Source organism: Notolepis coatsorum, assembly GCF_963971535.1.
Source record: "Notolepis coatsorum genome assembly, chromosome: 20".
In the NCBI taxonomy this organism is placed as follows: domain Eukaryota; kingdom Metazoa; phylum Chordata; class Actinopteri; order Aulopiformes; family Paralepididae; genus Notolepis; species Notolepis coatsorum.
In genome coordinates this window covers 70,431,719-70,452,943 of record NC_140184.1, presented here as the reverse complement: position 1 = coordinate 70,452,943, position 21,225 = coordinate 70,431,719, and the positions used below count along the sequence as shown (strand labels likewise).

Here is a 21,225-nt window from a genome sequence, read left to right as displayed (position 1 = left end):
GGAAAACTGAAGGGTGGGGATCGAACGTTGTGAACAAGCGACTCCTACAAGTCGGTTGGTGCGCCTGCGCAATAGAATCAGGAAGTGTCGGGGGCAGCGTGAGCCTCCCACGCGTTACTCCTAGACACTGAGAGATCGAGCTGCGCAGGTGAAAAGATGCGACTGCTGTTACCTCAAGTACCGGAGGGGACTTGTGCTATGTATGACTTAGTCCACATTGCAGCCGGCTTGTGGGAGGCAAGAAACAGCGTTCGTGACAGGGGAGGGTTGAATTGGATGATACGAAATTGGGATGGGAGAAAATATAGAAAAAAATGGGAGAAAAAGTGGATCAAAAAAAAAAAAAAAAACTTGTTTTGCTGCTGCGAATGTTGATGTCGTCATCAGTCCGCGCACGTTAGCAGTTAGCCGACAAGCGGAGTATCTCATGACAATATACTAGATATTACCCTAAAATACTCTCTTCCGCCCCAATATATTGAAACGACGTCCACTGTATACCCCACACTACTATAAACGTGGCCTCAGAATTCACGCAACACACATACTCGGCACCTAAATATATAAAATAGTGCCATGCAAGCTAGTTATCCTAGCCAGCCTGTTGTTTCTAAGCGGAGTATCTACTAGATCAGTGTTTCCCAACCGGTGGTACGCGTACCACTAGTGGTACGTGGGTGGTCCCCAGGTGGTACGTGAAAAGATTTTGAAAAGTAAAAAAAAAGAAAAAGAAAAAAATTGTTTTTTTTATTTATTTTTATTAGAAATTGTACAGGAAAACTGTACCCACATAATGAATAATGCATAATCTGTAATAATGTAACCAAAATTGTGGGCATTCAAATTAAGTAATCATTTGCTGGCTATAATTATATTATTATTGGCGCTGAGTTCAGCTTCCCGCCCGCCGGCGCCGGACTGTCTGTCAGCTGTCAGGTGTTCATTGAAGAAAAACAAAACTCTGAATTATCATCATTGTAGTGGCGCACTGGCTAGCAAAACAACATCCTATCAAGTGAATGCGCTGGTGTTTATTGAGATAAAAATCATTATGGATCAATGGCTGAGTCGAGCTGGTTCATCCAGAAACAATGTAAAGCATATATGTTCGCTTTGCAGTTGGATGAATCGACGGATGTCAGTGGGGAAGCACAACTGATTGCGTTTGTGCGTTACAAAGACACTTTGGAGATGAACGAGCACATTCTGTTTTGCAAGAAACTCACGGGGAGAACTACTGTACTGGACGTTTTTAACGTTATTGACAATTTTTTCTCTCAACACAAGCTGGATTGGAAATACTGCTCATGTGTGCACAGACGGCGCTGCAGCGATGACCGGTAGAGTAAATGGATTAATGGCACACGTTAAAAAAGGTAAACCCTGACGTAGAATGAGTCCAGAGTTAAATGATGTTTTGAATGATGCCGTAAAAGTGATCACAGATTCACAGTCCAGGCCTTTGAATCATAGACTGTTTCAGTCACTTTGTGAAGACGGTAGGTCAGAACATAAACAGCTCCTGCTTCACACCGACGTCCGGTGGTTATCCCGAGGGAAGACATTACAGCGGCTGTTTGAGCTGCGCAATGAAGTGAGGGCATTTCTGTCTGAGCACACACACCCCCTTGTGGCGATGTTCGACGACGCAGACTGGGTAGCCCGGCTGCGTGGGATACCTCTCTGATATTTTCAGCAAACTCAACCAGCTGAATCTCTCTCTTCAAGGTAAAGAGTCAGACACAACTGTTCTTAGCTTGTATGACAGGCTCAAGTGTCACATTAATTGGTAGGTTACTAACCTTTTTTTAGTCTTTAAACAATGGCTATTATAATTTATATGATTAGTTATGATTGAATATATGATTTAAGTGTCACATTAATTGTTGCATTGGGTCACACAGACAAAAATCTCCTCTTCTCTATCTCTCCTCATCACTTCTCTCCTTCTTCCACTCCCAGGTTTCACCTTAGCTACACACACACACACGCACACACACACACACACACACACACACACACACACACACACACACACAGGATGGGCCGCCATGTCAATTTTAATGTAGGGCCGCTGTGCCACGTATCGGCCGCCGTGCCGATTTGACTATACACTGCTCTGTGCTCTCATGGTGGCTGGTGGCTATCCATGGTGAATGGTGTCTCAGAACTAAAGCTTTACTTCAATAAACTGCCAACCTGTGTGACCATGTGACTTTATCCAGGTCTCACACACACACACACACACACACACACACACACACACAGCCCGTCTGCCACAATATGTAGACTATTCATTTATTAATTATACATCCTGGGCATCACCACGATTGATCGCGTAGTAGGTGGTACTTTTGGTTGGCTTGAAATGCTTTGGTGGTACAGTACTCAAAAAAGGTTGGGAACCACTGTACTAGATATTACCTTAAAATACTCTCTTCCGCCCCAATATATTGAAACGACGTCCACTGTATACCCCACACTACTATAAACGTGGCCTCAGAATTCACGCAACACACATACTCGGCACCTAAATCTATAAAATAGTTCCATGCAAGCTAGTTATCCTAGCCAGCCTGTTGTTTCTAAGCGGAGTATCTACTAGATATTACCTTAAAATACTCTCTTCCGCCCCAATATATTGAAACGACGTCCACTGTATACCCCACACTACTATAAACGTGGCCTCAGAATTCACGCAACACACATACTCGGCACGTAAATATATAAAATCGCGCCGTGCAAGCTAGTTATCCTAGCCAGCCTTGTTTACTACTAGAGTCCTACCTCTCTACCCAGAGGTGCACCGCAGGTCTCCTTCACTGTCGGCCATCTCCTTCACTGATTGGTTGTTAGTGCGTGTGCTGATATCCAAGCTTGGAAAATCGATATATCGAAACTTTGCGACCACGTTTCATGTTTATTTCGAGGAAATAATTTATCGCGATAGTTATCGTTATCGTTTTATCGCCCAGCCCTACTGTGGTTACCTGTGAAATTGGGTTAAATTCCAATACAGACCAGCGCGGACCTTCAATGACATGCAATTGTAATTTCATTAGACACAGACCAGCGCGGACCTTCAATGACATGCAATATAATAATTGACGCGAGCAATGGGCTAACGTTAGCTGCTAACTAAGTTATCCCATGACTAGGCTAAACACTCAAAGCGGACTCCACGACACCAGTTCCATTAGTGAGAAAAGGGGGTGGGTTATATTGACGAGGCTTGACAACAGAGTTTCAAAGATAACTTCATATTTATTGGTTATTCGTTTGAATCGTTTCTTTATATCGGGCATACAGTTAACATCACTGTGTTCAACTCTTTATGTGCTGACTTTCGAGTGTGACATTATCGCCTACGGCAGCTTACACGCTCAAAACGCAAACCGTAAACAAAACCTGAAGCGAACCAAGACTGCAGTGTGTACACAAACCAGAGGGGGGAGAGGGAGGCTGGGAGTTCGCACTCAGGGACGGAGCGAGGACTGAGCTGAGCACCCGTTCCTAATGTAAACTTCTCAGAATGGTTCGTGGCTTAGCTGGGATATTTATTTTTATAATATAAATTATGAAATAGTTATTATTCAAGAAAAACCTAGTATTGATTCAGTGTTTATATCGGCAGATATCCATATGGTATCGGAACTTAAAAAAGTGTATCAGTGCATCTAGGGATGTTCCGATCTTTTTATAAAATTATTATAATTTTTTTGCCTCAAATCTTGCGCCTCCATTCCAATGAAACGAAAGTAAGTGGCGCCTTCCCGCCTCCATTCCAATGAAACGAAAGTAAGCGGCGCCTCGACTCCACCTCTCTACAACAAGCACGTGGAGATTATCTGTGTTGAAAACAACAAGGACATGTGCAGCAGACATGTCGACGAAGAAGCGAAGCAATGTCGTTTGTTATTTAAGACTATGTCGGACAGATTTGTGTTCATTGTGCTGCTTTTTTAAAGTGTCCCGACCCATATAAAAATGTCTTAATAAAACTTAAAATTTGTTTGCTTGATAGACGAAGGTTGCAACATAATTATGTAATGTCATGTCGTTGGCTGTGAGAGCAGCCCCACTGCACCCAGGCAGCGCAGCCGAGTGAAACCTTGTTGGCTGCGTCACAGTCACGAAAGGGGCTACTTAATACATTTTTTGTAATTAAAGATACTAAAAAATAATAAATAGTAAAAAAAATTGCATTTTTTTTCTTCCGGAGCTTCGAATTAAAATCGTAGCTCGGCCCGAAGCTTCGATTGCCAAAAAAAGCTTCGAAGGTCAGCCCTAGTTGCCGGTCTCCGTGTCCTGGAAGATTTCAATCGCCCGGACAAATGTGAGAAATTCCGGTCAGTTTATTAAGCTTAAAAACAATTGATAGGCAGGCTATATAAATAATGACATCCTCAAGGCATGTACATTTATAATATTTTAACTTAAAACTAGGCTACTTTTGCGCCGTATACAGTCATTATATTCCAAATAAAATAAGTCCCTCGAGACTCCGTGCTGCTGCTGACTTGAAATCAAATGGGTGTCTCTGGGCAGTCGGCCCGACATTAAACGGCAGTTTGTTATAATCACATTTTTATGAGCTAACGAATTCTGTTATATTGGACATTTGTATTAATTATATCAAGCGAAGAACTGAGAAATTTGGCTAGACCAGGGTTTCCGTTAGAAAAAATTGTTGCCGGCCTCAGTGTCCGGTAGATTTCAATCTACCGGTCAAATGACAGAAATTCCGGTCAGAGTTTATTGAGCTTAAAAACAATTGATAGGCAAAAGAATGACATCATCAAGGCATGTAGATTTATAATATTTTTACTTAAAACTAGGCTACTTTTGCGTATAGTCATTATATTCCAAATAAAATAAGTCCCGAGACTCGTGCTGCTGCCGACTTTAAATCAAATAGGTGTCTGTGGGCAGTCGTCCGACATTAATAAACAACAGTCTGTTATAATCACATTTTTATGAGCTAACGAATTCCGTTATATTGGACATTTGTATTAATTATATCAAGCGAAGAACTGAGAAATTTGGCAGAGAGAGACGGCAACATTATCGTGGGTTTGCGTGACGACTCTCTCCACCTCGCAACGACTTATTTGCAAAGAGTATGGCGCTGCAGAGCTGCTGATTCAGCTGTTATTGGCTCTTTTCTGGGGACCGCACAGCAGCGCCCCCCACCCAACATTGAATTGAAAATGGCTGAATTGGAGTACTGCTGGAATACTGCATTGTGCTGCTGCTGCTCCGGCTCTGCAGCTTCACAAAAGTTCGCACACCCAGCACTAAGCTCTCGCTGACAACGTCGTTGTCATTATTAGAAGCAACGAGGAAACTAATGTAATGATCGTTTCGTTCATCGCATAGGCTATTTAATTTTAGCCTATTTTAATACAATTCAAATTGTGCTTAGACTCAGGGAATTATTTTCACCGGACATTAAGACCGGAGAGATTAAATATGTCGGACTTCAACAGATTTTGCCGGTCAAATACCGGTAATTACCGGCTAACGGAAACGCTGGGCTAGACGGCAACATTATCGTGGGGTTCACTGAAACGTTCAACGAAGCGATAAACCAATCCCAATAGTATGCAACTGCAGAGCCGCAGAGCCAGTTGCGCTTTCAGGTCCGGTCTGGGGACCGCTCAGCAGCGCCACCCACCCAGTAGGCTTGGGCGGTATGACGGTATTACGGTCAATACCGTCCGTCACCGTCAAAATCACAGATGCGCTTCTATTACAGTGAAACAGAGTTTTGAGTGTAGTGCACACACGCGCCAGCAGAGGGCGAGACCAGTCCTCACTAGTGGAGCGAGTGGGTCACAACGGTGTTCACGTTTTACGGTAATGTTGCGACAGTGCTGTGAAAATACCGTAAAGCGTTGTGGTAACTAGAGTTGGTTTGTGTTGTTGTGCACTAGTGGAGCAAGCAAATAATCCGTCTCTTATTATATGTGAACTAAAGAGTACAAGGTTTACACAACAGCCCCCACCCGCCTTTTTATTGTATTTGTACCATCCTGTACTGTCAGCTGTTTATCTCTCTCTGCGAGCTTGATTTACTAGCGTTAGCTCACGTTAACTAGCGTTAGCTCTGCGGCTAATCTTAGATTACCCTGAACTAAATCAATGACTAGGTTATAAAGCATTCGAGTAGTTTTCACTGCACATAGAAGTAGCCAAACAACGGGAGCATTTCGGGAGCATATGACCAAAACCCAGGCAATTTTTAGCCCTTAAGGAATCAAATAGTCTCAAGTTTCAAGTTTCAAGTTTCTTTAATAGTTGTCATACAGAAGTACAGAATACTTTCATACAAAATGCTTCTTACTGTTACGCTCCAGAGACTGTGCTAGACAAGATAGTATCAAATAACATAGTATAGCATGTAGTTTAGAAGAAGAAAATGAGGTCACAGTGTTCGGTATAGACATATGTACAATGTTCTGAGTTACCATATAATATACAATACTATGCAGTGTACTAATGTACAGTACTATATAGTGCAAAGCAGAAATGGGATGAGGTACAATTTAGGTACAATTTACAGTAAGGTGTACGAGTTGTAGTGCAATCCTTCATCAATAAATATAAAGTGTGGGGAGTGGGTGCTACAGTGTGTTTGTTTAAAGTGGGTGTGTGCTATAAAGTGTGTGGAGTGGGTGCTACAGTGTGTTTGTTTAAAGTGAGTGTGTGCGTGTGGATGTGTGTGCGTTTGGTGGTTGTTGTTGTGTAGGGGAGGATCTATGGTGGTTGTTGTTGTGTAGTGTTCATTCATTGTTCGTTTAGCAGCCTGATGGCCTGGGGATAGAAGCTTCTTCTGAGTCTTTCTGTGCTCGCCTTGAGACTCCGGTATCGCTTGCCTGACCGCAGCAGTTCAAAGAGGCAGTTGTTCGGGTGACTGGAGTCTTTAATGATTCTCTTAGCCTTGCCCTTGCAACGCTTGTTGTAAATGTTCTGGAGGGTGGGGAGCCCCCCTCCAATTGTGCGTTCGGCTGAACGTGTCACTCTTTGTAGTCTGCTTCGGTCTTGTGCAGTGCTATTCCCAAACCAGGAGGTGATGTTGCCGGTCAAGATGCTCTCTATTGTACATGAATAGAAGTTCTTAAGGATCTTCTGACTGACTTGGAACTTCCTTAGGCGCCTGAGGAAGTAGAGGCGTTGTCGTGCCTTCTTCACAACACTGTCAATGTGTGTGGTCCATGTCAAGTCCTCGGATATGTAGGCTCCGAGGTACTTAAAGCTGTTGACTCTCTCAACCGGTGCCCCGTCGATGCTGAGGGGGCTGTAGTCCTTGACCCCCGACCTCCTGAAGTCCACAATCATCTCCTTTGTTTTGCTGACGTTCAGGGAGAGGCTGTTTTCCTGGCACCATCCCGCCAGGACCTTGACCTCTTCCAGGTAGGCCCTCTCGTCGTTGGCAGAGATCAGGCCCACCACCACTGTGTCGTCAGCAAATTTGATGATTGTATTGCTACTCCGCTGAGCCACACAGTCGTGTGTGTACAGGGAGTAGAGGAGGGGACTCAGAACACAGCCCTGGGGGGCCCCTATGTTGAGGGTGATGGATGAGGAGGTGCAGTTGCCTGCTCTCACCACCTGGGGTCTGCCAGTCAGGAAGTCCAAGACCCACTGGCAGAGGTCATAGTTCAAGCCCAGGTCCCTGAGCTTGGCTATGAGTATGGAGGGGACTATGGTATTGAATGCCGAGCTGTAGTCGATGAATAGCATTCTCACATAGTTCCCCTGCCTCTTGTCCAGATGTGATGCTGCTGTGTGCAGCACATGGGCTATGGCGTCCTCCGTGGACCTGTTGGGGCGGTATGCAAGTTGCAGGGGGTCCATGTTGATGGGGAGGGAGGAGCAGATGTAGCCCTTTACTAGCTTCTCAAAGCACTTCATGACTATGGAGGTGAGAGCTACAGGGCGGTAGTCGTTGAGGCAAGCAGGCTTGGATTTTTTGGGTACAGGGATAATAGTGGACTTCTTCAGGCAGGTGGGGATGACAGCCTGTTCTAAGGACAGGTTGAAGATGTCAGTGAATACTGGGGCCAGTTGGTCGGCACAGACTTTTAGGACGCGGCCGGGGATGCCGTCCGGACCTGCTGCCTTCCTGATATTCACTTTTTTAAAGGTCCGCCTCACCTCATGCTCTGTTACCCTGAACACTGCGCCTCCATCAGCAGCCGACCCCCCCCCCCCCCCCCCCCCATTGCCGTGGCTTGTGAGCTGGTGTTGTTATTACCAGCATCAAACCTCGCATAGAAGGTATTGAGGTCATTTGCTAAGGAGATGTCACTGTTCAGTTTGAGGGAGGCGCCTTTGTAGTCTGTCATCGTTTTGAGCCCCTGCCACATAGCTCTAGAGTCAGCTTGTTCAAACTGGAGTTCAATTTTTACCAATTCTGCCATGGATAGGCTAGATGCTAACGCTAACGGTGCAGGCTTCTGACTACCATTCTGAGAGCTGACGATGATTTGTTTACTTGGTAACACGGGTTGCCCCCCCCCCCCCCGCTGATTTAAAATGAAAGTCATACCGTCATATACCGTACATCGGGGTATTATGTCATAAAGGTATGACGGTGTGAAAGAAATGATACCGCCCAAGCCTACCACCCAGTGGCTGAATTGCCAATGGCTGAATTGGAGTATTGCACTGTGCGGGCACAACTGTGAGCTCTGCGGCTCTGCAGTTGCATGCTTCTCGCTAATCCATCATCAGCTCCCGCCCCGCCATTCTCATCAGCAAACCACAGGTCGCGCTGCAAACTTGCTGTGCGCGTGATATGATATAGGAACACACATCGTTGTCATTATTAGACCTGCTTGGTGAAGCAACAATGAAACAAATGTAACTATTTTTAATACAATTCAAATTGTGCTTAGAGGGGGCGGCTAGGTGGTGTAGTAATAATAATAATAATAGATTGGATTTTAAGAGAGAAGCGCCTTTCTCAGACTCAAGGACACTGTACAAGGAAAGGATGGGAAAATAAAAAATAAAATTGAAAAAATATAATAAAATACATAAAAGATAAAAAATAAATTATGAATATCTGTGTATAGTAACAACAAGGAAAAACAAATAAGATAAAAGAGATAAAAAAGGAAGCAAGGTTCTGTCCAATTGGATGAAGTGTTTGATTGAAATTAACAAACTACAACAAAACAAAACAACGGCATCTGTGGCTTAAAAAAAAGTCAGGGGTGGGCTACTTGGGAGCGGGGCCGTGTTACGTGAAGGCAAGTGTGAACAGGTGGGTTTTTAGCTTGGTTTTGAAGAGGTTGATTGTGTCAGAGCCTCGGATGAGGGGGGGAGAGGGAGTTCCACAGTCTGCGGGCAGTTACAGCGAAAGCTCGGTCTCCCAGTGTGGAACACCTGGTGCAGGGGATGGTGAGGAGGTCGGAGTTGGAGGATTGGAGGCCTCGTGCTGGAGTGTAGGGGTGGAGTAGGTTGGTCAGGTAGGAAGGGGCCAACCCGTGCAGGGATTTGTAGGTGAGGAGGAGGATCTTGTAGGGGATTCGGTAGTTGATGGGGAGCCAGTGGAGTTTTTGCAGGGTGGGGGTGATGTGCTGCCAGGGTTTGGTGCGCGTGAGGACCCTCTCAGCAGAGTTTTGGACGTACTGTAAGCGATCCAGAACCTTCTTGGAGGCACCAAGAAGCATTCCGTTACAGTAGTCGAGGCGGGAAGTGATGAAGGCGTGAATGAGTGTTTCCGCTGAGGTGTCGAGAGTGAGGGGCGGAGGCGGGAGATGGTTCTGAGGTGGAAGAAGGCGGATCTAGTGACAGACTTGGCGTGAGGGTGAAATGAGAGGGTTGAGTCCAGTATTACGCCCAGGTTCCTTACCTCTGTGGAGGGGCAGATGGAGTAGCCATCCACGGAGAGAACAAGGTGGTCGATCTTTTGGAGGAGGGCTGGGGAGGCTACAACTATTAGTTCGGTCTTCTTGCCATTGAGTTGAAGGAAGTTGGTGGTCATCCATGTTTTTATGTCCTTGAGGGAGGGGGGAGGAAGGGGAGCAGAGGGTTTGGTGTGGAGGTAAAGCTGCGTGTCGTCTGCATAGAAGTGGAAGTGGAGGCCGTGTTTCCTTATTATATCACAGAGTGGGAGGAGGTAAATCATAAAAAGGAGCGGACCTAGCACCGAACCCTGGGGAACACCCTGTTTAACAAGTGCTGGAGCTGACCTGGAGCCCCCGAGGGAAACATACTGCCACCTGTTGGTAAGGTAGGATGTGAACCAGGACAAGGGGGTACCAGTGATGCCAAGGACACTTTCCAGGCGGTCTAGGAGGATTGAGTGTGAGATGGTGTCGAATGCAGCTGAGGGGTCCAGGAGGATGAGGATGTTGATGTTGATGTTGCCAGCATCAGCAGCCATGAGGAGGTCATTTGTCACCTTGATCAGGGCGGTCTCGGTGCTGTGTTTAGCTCTGAACCCAGACTGGAGTGGTTCAAACAGGTCATGGTAGGCCATGTGACTCTGTAGCTGGGCGGCTACTGCGCGCTCGAGGACCTTGCTGAGGAAGGGGAGGTTTGAAATGGGGCGGAAGTTGTTGAGGTTATCGGGGTCCAGACCGGGTTTTTTTAGAATTGGGTTGACTGCTGCCACCTTCAAGTCAGCAGGGACGGAGCCAGTGGACAGGGAGGAGTTAATGATGTCTACCATGAGAGGACAGAGGGCAGGCAGGCCAGCCTTCACCAGGGTGGTGGGCATGGGGTCCAGAGAGCAGGTGGAGGATTTGGAGCCAGACACCAGCTTCGTAATGGAGTCTGTGTCCACCAGGGAGAAGGATGAAAAGGAGTAGGTGGGATGGGGCAGAGGGTCATGTTTAGCAACCGGAGGTGTGGGGGACACAGGAGTAGACTGGAGCTGCTGGTAGATGGCGTCTATTTTGTTTTGGAAGAATTCCGTGAATCTGTTGCAGAGATCAGAGGAGGTGGTCTGGAGGGGGTTGTCGGGGGGCTTGAGGAGTTTGGTGATGGTGGAGAAGAGGGCTTTGGAATTCCCTTGGCCTTTGGAGATGACATCAGAGTAGAAGGAGGACTTGGTTTGGGTGAGGGCGAGTCTGTAGGAAATGATGTGGTCAGAGTAGGCCTGGGCATGGACAGCGAGGCCTGTTTTCCTGCAGCGCCTCTCCAACTGGCGGCCCTTGGCTTTCATGGAGCGAAGCTCAGGGGTGTACCAGGGGGCGGAGTGTGTAAATGTGACCGTGCGGGTTTTGAGGGGTGCGAGGGAGTCCAGGGTGGCAGCTAGGGCTGTGTTGTAGGTGTTCACCAACTCAATGGTTGAGAGCAGCTGAGGATCATGAGCGAGGTGGGATCTCAGGGCGTTGGCGAGGTCAGTGGGGGTGATGTTTTTTGTGTTCCTGTACGTCATGGGGCGCTGTGGGCGGCCAGGGGAGGAGGGGAGAGGAACTGAGAACTTAACGGCAAGATGATCAGCAACGTGGAGGTCCACGCCACTGAGATTGGAGGGAGTGATGGTCTCGGTGGAACACACCAGGTCCAGTATGTGGCCTGGCGCTTGCCACCAATGCAGGAGACGCTGGGTTCGAGCCCAGCTCTCCGCATTGCTATCAGCTTGGCTGGTCGTTCAAACTAACACAATTGGCAGTGTTGGGGGTGGGAAAGCTGATGGGTGGGGATCGGACGTTGTGGACAGCGACTCCTACAGGTCGGGTGGTGCGCCGGCGCAGCAGAATCAGGAAGCGTCGAGGGCGGCGTGTCTTTCCCACGCAGACTCCCGACGCTGAGAGACCGCGCTGTGCAGGTGAAAAGATGTAACGGCTGCTTCCTCGAGTACCGGAGGGGACACGTGATGCAAGGCTTCGTCCACATTGCAGCCGGCTTGTGGGAGGCATGGCCAACAGCGTTCGAGACAGGGGAGGGTAGAATTGGACGATACGAAGATTGGGATGGGAGACAAATAGAAAATGGGAGAAAAAAGTAGATCAAAAGAAATATTGTGCTTAGAGGGAATTATTTTCACAGGACATTATGACCGGAGATATTTAAATATGTCGGACTTCAACAGATTTCCCCTGTAAAAAAACTGTAATTACCGGACAACGGAAACCCTGATGTACAGATGACATTTATATCTGTGTTAATTTGTAAAATGTTTTCACTAAGTTAGGAAAGTAATTAAGTCAAGCCTGATGTTGCCTTGCACAAAATAATGATCCCAGTCTCTTCCACACAGTGAGTCATACAATTTATTAATTGAACAATGGGTATCGGATCGGTACTCTGCATCGGCCGATACCCAAAGCCCAGGTATTGGTAATATCAGGACTGAAAAAGTCGGATCGGTGCATCCCTAGGTGCATCTCTACTCTATACCTGGGACCAGAAGGGAGTGGCTCCTCACTGCATGTGCACTGTCTGCCTCCTCAGTCAGCCTGATCTTAAAGCCCAACTTGCAGGTTAAACCCTACTGATCAATTATGGGTAGTTTACATCATTGGTATATCATTTTTTTCATTAATTCTTTATTCTTTTTGACGCCGGAAATGCCACTCAGAAATGGTTAAAAAGGTCCACGCACTAATAACATGCACGAGCAAATTAAAAAGCTTATCAGAGCTATCAGGGCCATGACGTCACGTGGGGTATCTTTCCCCTACTTCTGATCCACTACAAGGAGTTTTGACGAGTGCAGAAAGCTATTTCCTTGATCCAAATGGACGCCTTACAAGACAAATGGGTTTAATCGTCGGAGACTTTGATGGACCAGCTACAACAGGGCTCTACATTGCTCGCATATGCCCCTAAAAATATGTGTGTGCGAACCTCAAAACTCAATTACACGCACGGTGTGCGAACTGCAGATTACAGCCTCGTCGTACTTTTAATTTCTCCGCTGAGAATCGTTAAAAAACTACAAGTCCCACATTGCACTCAAGCCAACGGTCCAATCACAGTAGAGTGAAGTGACTGGTTTCATGGGAAATAAAGCAAATGACCAATCGGAAGCTCTCATTTTGCTTGTTTACTTCCTGAAACTCCGCCATTGCGATCAGGGCTCTCGTTTTCCGAGACACTAACTTATTATAGTCTCTCTCTTACCAATAGCAATAGATTTTAGAACACCTAGATTTATCGATAGCAATAGTAATATAACGTTAATGCAACAAAACGAATGCCTTGCTTTGTTAATCATAACGTTGATGCAGTAGCGTATGTCGGTGTGTTGGCTGTAACGGACATGACAATAACAACGTGTACACATTAAAATTGCGATAATCTATTCTAACATTTTCAAATCGATGCAGTTGAATTTCCCCCTTAGGATCGATGCATTGTTACACCCCTACACCAAAGTCACTGGCCCACTGTGTATCTGTGTATAATAACTTGGCTAGCGTTATCAACAGCAGAGATGGGCAATAGGGTCCAGCTGCAGCGCTGGACGGCCGGAGTCCAAGCGGTGTGATGTAATTGGCAGACTCGACTGTCAATCAATGGTCTACCTGACACGCAAACTCATAAACAATGTTTCTGTATTTGGAGGTGTACAGTATTTCAATAGGCAACCCTGAAAGGATTATTTTTCTAGAAGAGCAACACAGCCAAAACATATGCATTGTATGCATAAAAGGGGCAAAAGCTAAAGTTAAGTGACTGAACTTTTTCTTTTTTCTTTTTTTTTTTTACTTAATTTTTTAGCGTTTATCGCTTTTTCTGGTCAAGCATGACCGACAGAAACAGGTTGAAATGGGATGTAGAGCAGGGGAAGACATTCTGAGAAATGACGGCGGGTCCGGGAATCGAACTCGTGTCCCCCAGATCCGTGACGAGCACGGTTTTCCCCGACGCAGAAATGGCGCCGAGATATGCGGTGAGCTACGGGAGCTCCCCCGACTGAACCTTTTGTAGCAGTAGTTTGATTTGATAGTTTATTTGATAGGGACAGCACATGTTAATGAACATCAAGTACAAAATACAAAATGTAAACATGCAGGGTTGTAGCAAGAGCTAATTTACACACATGCACGCACAGTACAAATATACATTTATTTTTGAAAAAAATAAATAAACTGTTACTTGAAATATTTTCACTGTGCTCCTAAATATTTTTGGGTGCTCCTAAATTTCTTTGTGTGCTCCTAAATTTTTTCATTTAGGAGCACATGTGCTCATTGGGAAAAAGGTTAGCGTAGAGCCCTGTACAACTGGTTGAAACAAGGTAGTTATAATGTATAATGTCGTAAAAAAATAACTACATTTACCACTAGGCAGCCTGTTGTTCAGTACAGCAGCGCTACTGGTCTGTGGGCTGTCGCCTTATCCCCGGGTCATAGTATCAAGCTGGCTATATGGCTCTGGCTAACGTTACCCCGCTAACGTTAGCATTGTCTACTGTCGTGCATGTAAAAGAGTTTTGGGAACGAGTAAAATGTGTAGGTCCTCTTCTCAGACCTGTGGGGCAAAGCACTGCTGCACACACCATTTTAAATCGGGTGATGTTAGGAGTTTCGAGAATGCTGGCTAGCAAGCTATGCGCCCCGGCAGCCTGAACACTTAAGGTAACTAACTTGCGTTCAGCGTTTCTCTGATTGGCCAGGTCATTTCTGGTCATGTGACATGTACGCCCAATCGCGGGACGTGACGCGGCAGAGCGGCAGCGGCGCATAGGTTGCCGCGGCATTATGCATACGCAATCCCCCCTGTTTTAACATCGACGGTTAGCTCAACTCGTTCCTCAGCTTGCTGTCGAGCCTGCTGTCAGTTGGTGACAAGTTCGAATCACTTCAATTTCTTTTATTTATTTTTACGTTTAATTAATTAGCGTCTGTCTTTCTTTCGCCGGTTAAGTTTAGGCATTCTTTCGGACTTGGTTACGGTTAGGGTTAAGTTTAGGCATTCTTTCGGAGTTGGTTAAGGTTAGGGTTAAGTTTAGGCATTATTTCGGAGTTGGTTAGAGTTTGTCGCAGAGCATGGCAATAGAATGCCTGTCTTAATTTCGCCGGAGCAGCAGCCTATTTCCGCTCTGCCGCGGTCACATGGGGGTCGTGGCCAATCAGAGAAGCTGAACGCAAGTAAGTTACCTTAAGTGTTCACGCGCCCCGGCATGTTGATACAATAGTAGCCCCTTTAGCTCCACTTGGTGCATCAGTGACGATAGCTATGAGCTAACTAACGCTACAAGCTCAAACACCTTATAACTACTACTATTGTTGTGTCCATAAGTTCCCTGGCATAATACTTGTGAGGACAAAGGTATACAAAGAGGAGAGAACCATTTTAAATCGGGTGATGTTAGGAGTTTCGAGAATGCTGGCTGCTAAGCTAAGCTACGTTAGCTAACTTAGCTAGCTTCTAACGCTGTATATACTATGTACAACGACACAATGATTTTCATTATTACAAATATGGTAACGTGGTTGTGGCTTTTACAAATACTGGTTAGCTTTAGAGATGGATGCTATGATCACGGAGCAATAGTGTTGTTAGGTGACCGTGAAACAGATACATTTTCATTCATTACTCCTCGGCTAGTAGTAGCAAGGCTCTCTGCCTGCCACTAGCTGTGTGTGACTCTCAGAGCCCCCTGGTGCCCTGCACCTCACGTGATGTCAGCATTTCGATTACACGTGCACGTTATGAACCATTGATTAAAATATCCACGTGCGTGGTGATTGTGTTGGGCAGACAAAATGTTTGATAAAAACGCTAAACTGGGTCAATTTCAATTTTTTTTCCCTTCATGAAAGTCACCGTTGGCCTAGTCCACATTGTTTATTGAACAAAAATACAACCTGCAAGTTGGCCTTTAAAGGTCAGCCTGCTGCTCCCCATGATGTCCCCAAACGTGTTTTTGTGAGAGCTTTTAGAACGCTCATACCAACATACAATACAGTAACAAACGTGTTCTTGTGAGAGCTTTTAGAACGCCCATACCAACATACAATTCAGTAAGAGGACGAAAGGATGTTCTCAATAAATGTTTTGTAAAATTAATGTTTCCCGTTAACACTTTGGTTGCCTTGGGTTAAATTAATGATATACCATAGGTTGCCGGCTCTATTTGTCTATGGAGAAGTACCCCTTCTTTGCATGGCTATAACTTTTTAAATTCTATTGCTACATTGCCATTATTAGGGCCCATTCAAAGTCCTATATGTATTGTTCATTGTGTAGCAACGTTAAACTTTTTCATTCACATATTCATAGTAAAGTATGGTCTAATGTATAAGTATGTTTTCATCTCTTTCTGCAGCTTTCTCCAGAACGTGATCTATAGCCCCAAATGCATTATATTGATGATGCAATACAGTTTTATGGCAATCAGCGCGATATAAAAAATTCCAACTAGACGTACTTCTAGAAGTTACTACACGTCATCTGATGTTGACCGGATGGGCTAGGGGGCGTTTATAATTCCGTGGGCAGCGTTATACCAATCATCTAATGTGGGTCAAATGTTGATAATAGCAGTTAGTATCGAAGACGGTAACGTTACGCGCTGAAACTCACCCCAGTCTCCGCGCGCCGTTGGGCGATCATCGTCGAGTTGAAATCTTATCATTATGGGATGTAAATTTACCCGGTCCATCTCCAGCTTGTATAATGGTATATACGTCCAAATCATGTTGTTTATCGAGTTATTGGCAATCGATCACTGTGTAGTGTGACGAGCCAGAGTCGCGGGACCTATAGCGAGCGCCGGAAGTACTACGGTTGTCTAGGACAGTGATTCCCAACCTGGGGTCCGTGGACCCCCTGGGGGTCCGCCAGGGGGCGCAGGGGGTCCGCCAGACCACAGATGATTTGAGTTTTTTTTTTTTTTTGAGAAATATATTTTAGCATATTTTTATCAACCGAAGCATGAATAGTCTCTCCACTACAATAAAAAATAAAGATAAATAAATAAACATCTAGACATGATTTTTGAACGTTAACAGTAGGCTACCGGGTAGCCGCTAAAGTTGACTCTATCACTTTCTGTAGCTAGCCTAGCACGCTAGTTAACTTTCTCGGCTCGTCTGCAGTCAGCCGCCAGAGGCGAAAATGTGTGACAAACGAAAAGGAGATGACGGCAGCTCATCTGCAAAAAAAGTTAGGACCTACAGTAATCGCGAAAATTACATCACCATGGGCTTCACTGAGGGACCAGACAAACGACCTGAGTGTGTGATTTGTGGAGAAAAGTTGGCAAACTCGAGCCTGAAGCCCAGCAAGCTGAAGAGACATCAGGCGTCTAAGCACCCAGAAACCGTTGGGAAGGATCCGGACGTTTTTCGGAGGAAAGAACAGTCTCTCAAGGCGAACAAGCCTGTTGATGTTAGAGTAGCGTGGAGCAGGGGTGGCAGTGATTTACAGAAGGCTACCGAAGCCTCCTTTGAGTGTTCGCTTTTAATTGCAAAAGCAAAGAAACCGCACAATATTGGCGAGCAGCTCATCAAACCAGCCTGCATCAAAATGGTTTAGAAACTGTGCGGCCCACAGGTGGCGGATAAACTAAAATCAGTACCACTCTCGAACAATGTAGTGAAAGACCGAATTGATAAGATGTCAAGTGATTGCGAGCAGCAGCTGTCAGAAAAGCTTAGAAAGGGTCCATTTGCCATACAACTTGATGAAACTACAACTGTCGCAGACGAGGCTGTGCTCATCGTTTATGTGCAATATATCGAAAATGAGGATCTGAAGCAGGACATCCTCATGTCAGTCAACCTTACTACCACCACTCGAGGTGAGGATATTTTTACTGCAGTGGATTCTTACTTCATTCAACATAAATGCAAACCGTTCACCATTAGGGACTGATTTGAGAGGATGAATACAGGATTTGAATATTGGCCAAACATTTTGAAATTCATATGGTGCAAGATGAGATTTGTTGATTGAAGGCACAAGTTAAAGAAGCATAGTGGGTCTAATTGTGATGCATATGCCTGTGTATAAGCAGTTTGTTATTAAAATGACAAAAAAAAGGTATTAAACCCAGCTAGGACAGATTCTCTCTGCTACTGATTGGAATTTCCTGTCTCATATTTAGTTTAATTTGTTGCATTGATTTGTTCCATAAATGCAAACCGTTCACCATTAGGGCCTGATTTGAGAGGATGAATACAGCATTTGAATATTGGCCAAACATTTTGAAATGCATATGGTGCAAGATGAGATTTGTTGATTGAAGGCACAAGTCAAAGAAGCATAGTGGGTCTAATTGTGATGCATATGCCTGTGTATAAGCAGTTTGTTATTAAAATGAAAAAAAAAAAAGTATTTTATGGTATCTTATTAGGAGGGGGTCCGCGAATTTCATCAGAGATGTTTGGGGGTTCCTGGGGGGAAAAAGGTTGGGAACCACTGGTCTAGGACAACCTCTATTCAACATCCTGTTTGGCGATTGCGCCGATCGGCCACCAGATGGCGCTCCTGAACCGCCAGAGAGCTCAGTGGGTCCTGCTGGTGGATCTCAGGCCAGCGGAGGGGACAAATGAATCCGATCGCAGATTTTTGAAATATTGATATAAGGACGCTGTACAGCGTCCCCCGGCAACTTGAGCATGGCCAGCAATGACGTGAAAAGACGTTTCATGGCAGTCAAAGTGTTAATTACCTAGAGTCCTAGACTGTGGCGGCCCGCCAGTTTTAATTAGTCTAATTTAGTCTAATTAGTCCCGCCACAGTTTTATAATGAACCAATTTTTTTTTTATTTAATAATTAATTAATAATAGTATTGGTAGTAATAGTAATCCAGTATTTTTATTTTCTAAAAAATAAACCAGTTTTACACAGGTAACCACTTTTGCTTCATTTCTTTCATGGCTCAAATGTCTGCTCTAGTCCAGTGGTTCCCAAACCTCTCCTCGAGGCACCCCAGCCGTTCCATGTATTTGTTAAGCACTAGTCTAGTCGATTTTGTGTTTTGAGCACAAAGTTCATCATAGATCTAGCCTCTTTATTTTGCTCTCAAAGTGCACCAGATTGATGCATTTAATTTAAAAATGTACAAAAAAAAATTCAGTCTCACAAAATCCTGTGGGAAACACTGATGTGGGCATGCATGTTGGTGTAGGTGGTGTAGAGGAGGGTGGTGCATGTTGGTGTAGAGGAGGGTGGTGCATGTTGGTGTAGGTGGTGTAGAGGAGGGTGGTGCATGTTGGTGTAGAGGAGGGTGGTGCATGTTGGTGTAGAGGAGGGTGGTGCATGTTGGTGTAGGTGGTGTAGAGGAGGGTGGTGCATGTTGGTGTAGGTGGTGTAGAGGAGGGTGGTGCATGTCAGTGTAGGTGGTGTAGAGGAGGGTGGTGCATGTTGGTGTAGGTGGTGTAGAGGAGGGTGGTGCATGTTGGTGTAGGTGGTGTAGAGGAGGGTGGTGCATGTTGGTGTAGGTGGTGTAGAGGAGGGTGGTGCATGTTGGTGTAGGTGGTGTAGAGGAGGGTGGTGCATGTTGGTGTAGGTGGTGTAGAGGAGGGTGGTGCATGTTGGTGTAGAGGAGGGTGGTGCATGTTGGTGTAGAGAGGAGGGTGGTGCATGTCAGTGTAGGTGGTGTAGAGAGGAGGGTGGTGCATGTCAGTGTAGGTGGTGTAGAGAGGAGGGTGGTGCATGTCAGTGTAGGTGGTGTAGAGGAGGGTGGTGCATGTTGGTGTAGGTGGTGTAGAGGAGGGTGGTGCATGTCAGTGTAGGTGGTGTAGAGAGGAGGGTGGTGCATGTCAGTGTAGGTGGTGTAGAGAGGAGGGTGGTGCATGTTGGTGTAGGTGGTGTAGAGGAGGGTGGTGCATGTCAGTGTAGGTGGTGTAGAGGAGGGTGGTGCATGTCAGTGTAGGTGGTGTAGAGAGGAGGGTGGTGCATGTTGGTGTAGGTGGTGTAGAGGAGGGTGGTGCATGTCAGTGTAGGTGGTGTAGAGAGGAGGGTGGTGCATGTTGGTGTAGGTGGTGTAGAGGAGGGTGGTGCATGTCAGTGTAGGTGGTGTAGAGGAGGGTGGTGCATGTCAGTGTAGGTGGTGTAGAGAGGAGGGTGGTGCATGTTGGTGTAGGTGGTGTAGAGGAGGGTGGTGCATGTCAGTGTAGGTGGTGTAGAGAGGAGGGTGGTGCATGTTGGTGTAGGTGGTGTAGAGGAGGGTGGTGCATGTTGGTGTAGGTGGTGTAGAGGAGGGTGGTGCATAAGGGGGGGGGGGGGCTGTGGGGCTGGCACTAAGGGGGGGGGGCTGTGGGGCTGGCACTAAGGGGGGGGGGGGGGGCTGTGGGGCTGGCACTAAGGGGGGGGGGCTGTGGGGCTGGCACTAAGGGGGGGGGGGGCTGTGGGGCTGGCACTAAGGGGGGGGGCTGTGGGGCTGGCACTAAGGGGGGGGCTGTGGGGCTGGCACTAAGGGGGGGGGCTGTGGGGCTGGCACTAAGGGAGGGGGGGGGCTGTGGGGCTGGCACTAAGGGGGGGGGGCTGTGGGGCTGGCACTAAGGGGGGGGGCTGTGGGGCTGGCACTAAGGGGGGGGGGGGCTGTGGGGCTGGCACTAAGGGGGGGGGCTGTGGGGCTGGCACTAAGGGGGGGGGCTGTGGGGCTGGCACTAAGGGGGGGGGGGCTGTGGGGCTGGCACTAAGGGGGGGGGGGCTGTGGGGCTGGCACTAAGGGGGGGGGGCTGTGGGGCTGGCACTAAGGGGGGGGGGCTGTGGGGCTGGCACTAAGGGGGGGGGCTGTGGGGCTGGCACTAAGGGGGGGGGGCTGTGGGGCTGGCACTAAGGGGGGGGGGCTGTGGGGCTGGCACTAAGGGGCGGGGGGGCTGTGGGGCTGGCACTAAGCTGGCCCATGCATGTTCATAAGGTAGGCGATACTGCCACCTGGTGAGATTTGATCGTCATTGCAATTCCAATGTAGGCAGATGTGCCAGGGAGACCCAGGGAGGGGGGGCTGTGGGGCTGGCACTAAGGGGGGGGGGCTGTGGGGCTGGCACTAAGGGGTGGGGGCTGTGTGCCAGGGAGACCCAGATGTGCCAGGGAGACCCAGATGTGCCAGGGAGACCCAGATGTGCCAGGGAGACCCAGGGAGCTCCGGCTGAGTGTTTAGAACGGGATCAAGGAAAATATCAAAGGATCTAAAAACTAGATATTACGTTTTTGGCACAAAGAGTTAATGATGAGACAATATTATTATGTTGGAAGAGAACATGGATTGCTATGTGCAAAACAGTTGAACTTGATTACATGAGAAATATATCAACAAATATTTTATAATTTGTGTTTTTCTTGCTACTGGATCT

General features: G+C 46.7%; 1 protein-coding gene across 1 annotated transcript in view; it reads left to right on the top strand.

The window, feature by feature from the left end:
• The window catches only part of atxn1l (ataxin 1-like), a 46,814-nt gene that overhangs the window by 22,471 nt on the left and 3,118 nt on the right, over positions 1-21,225 (top strand). The window lies entirely within an intron of this gene.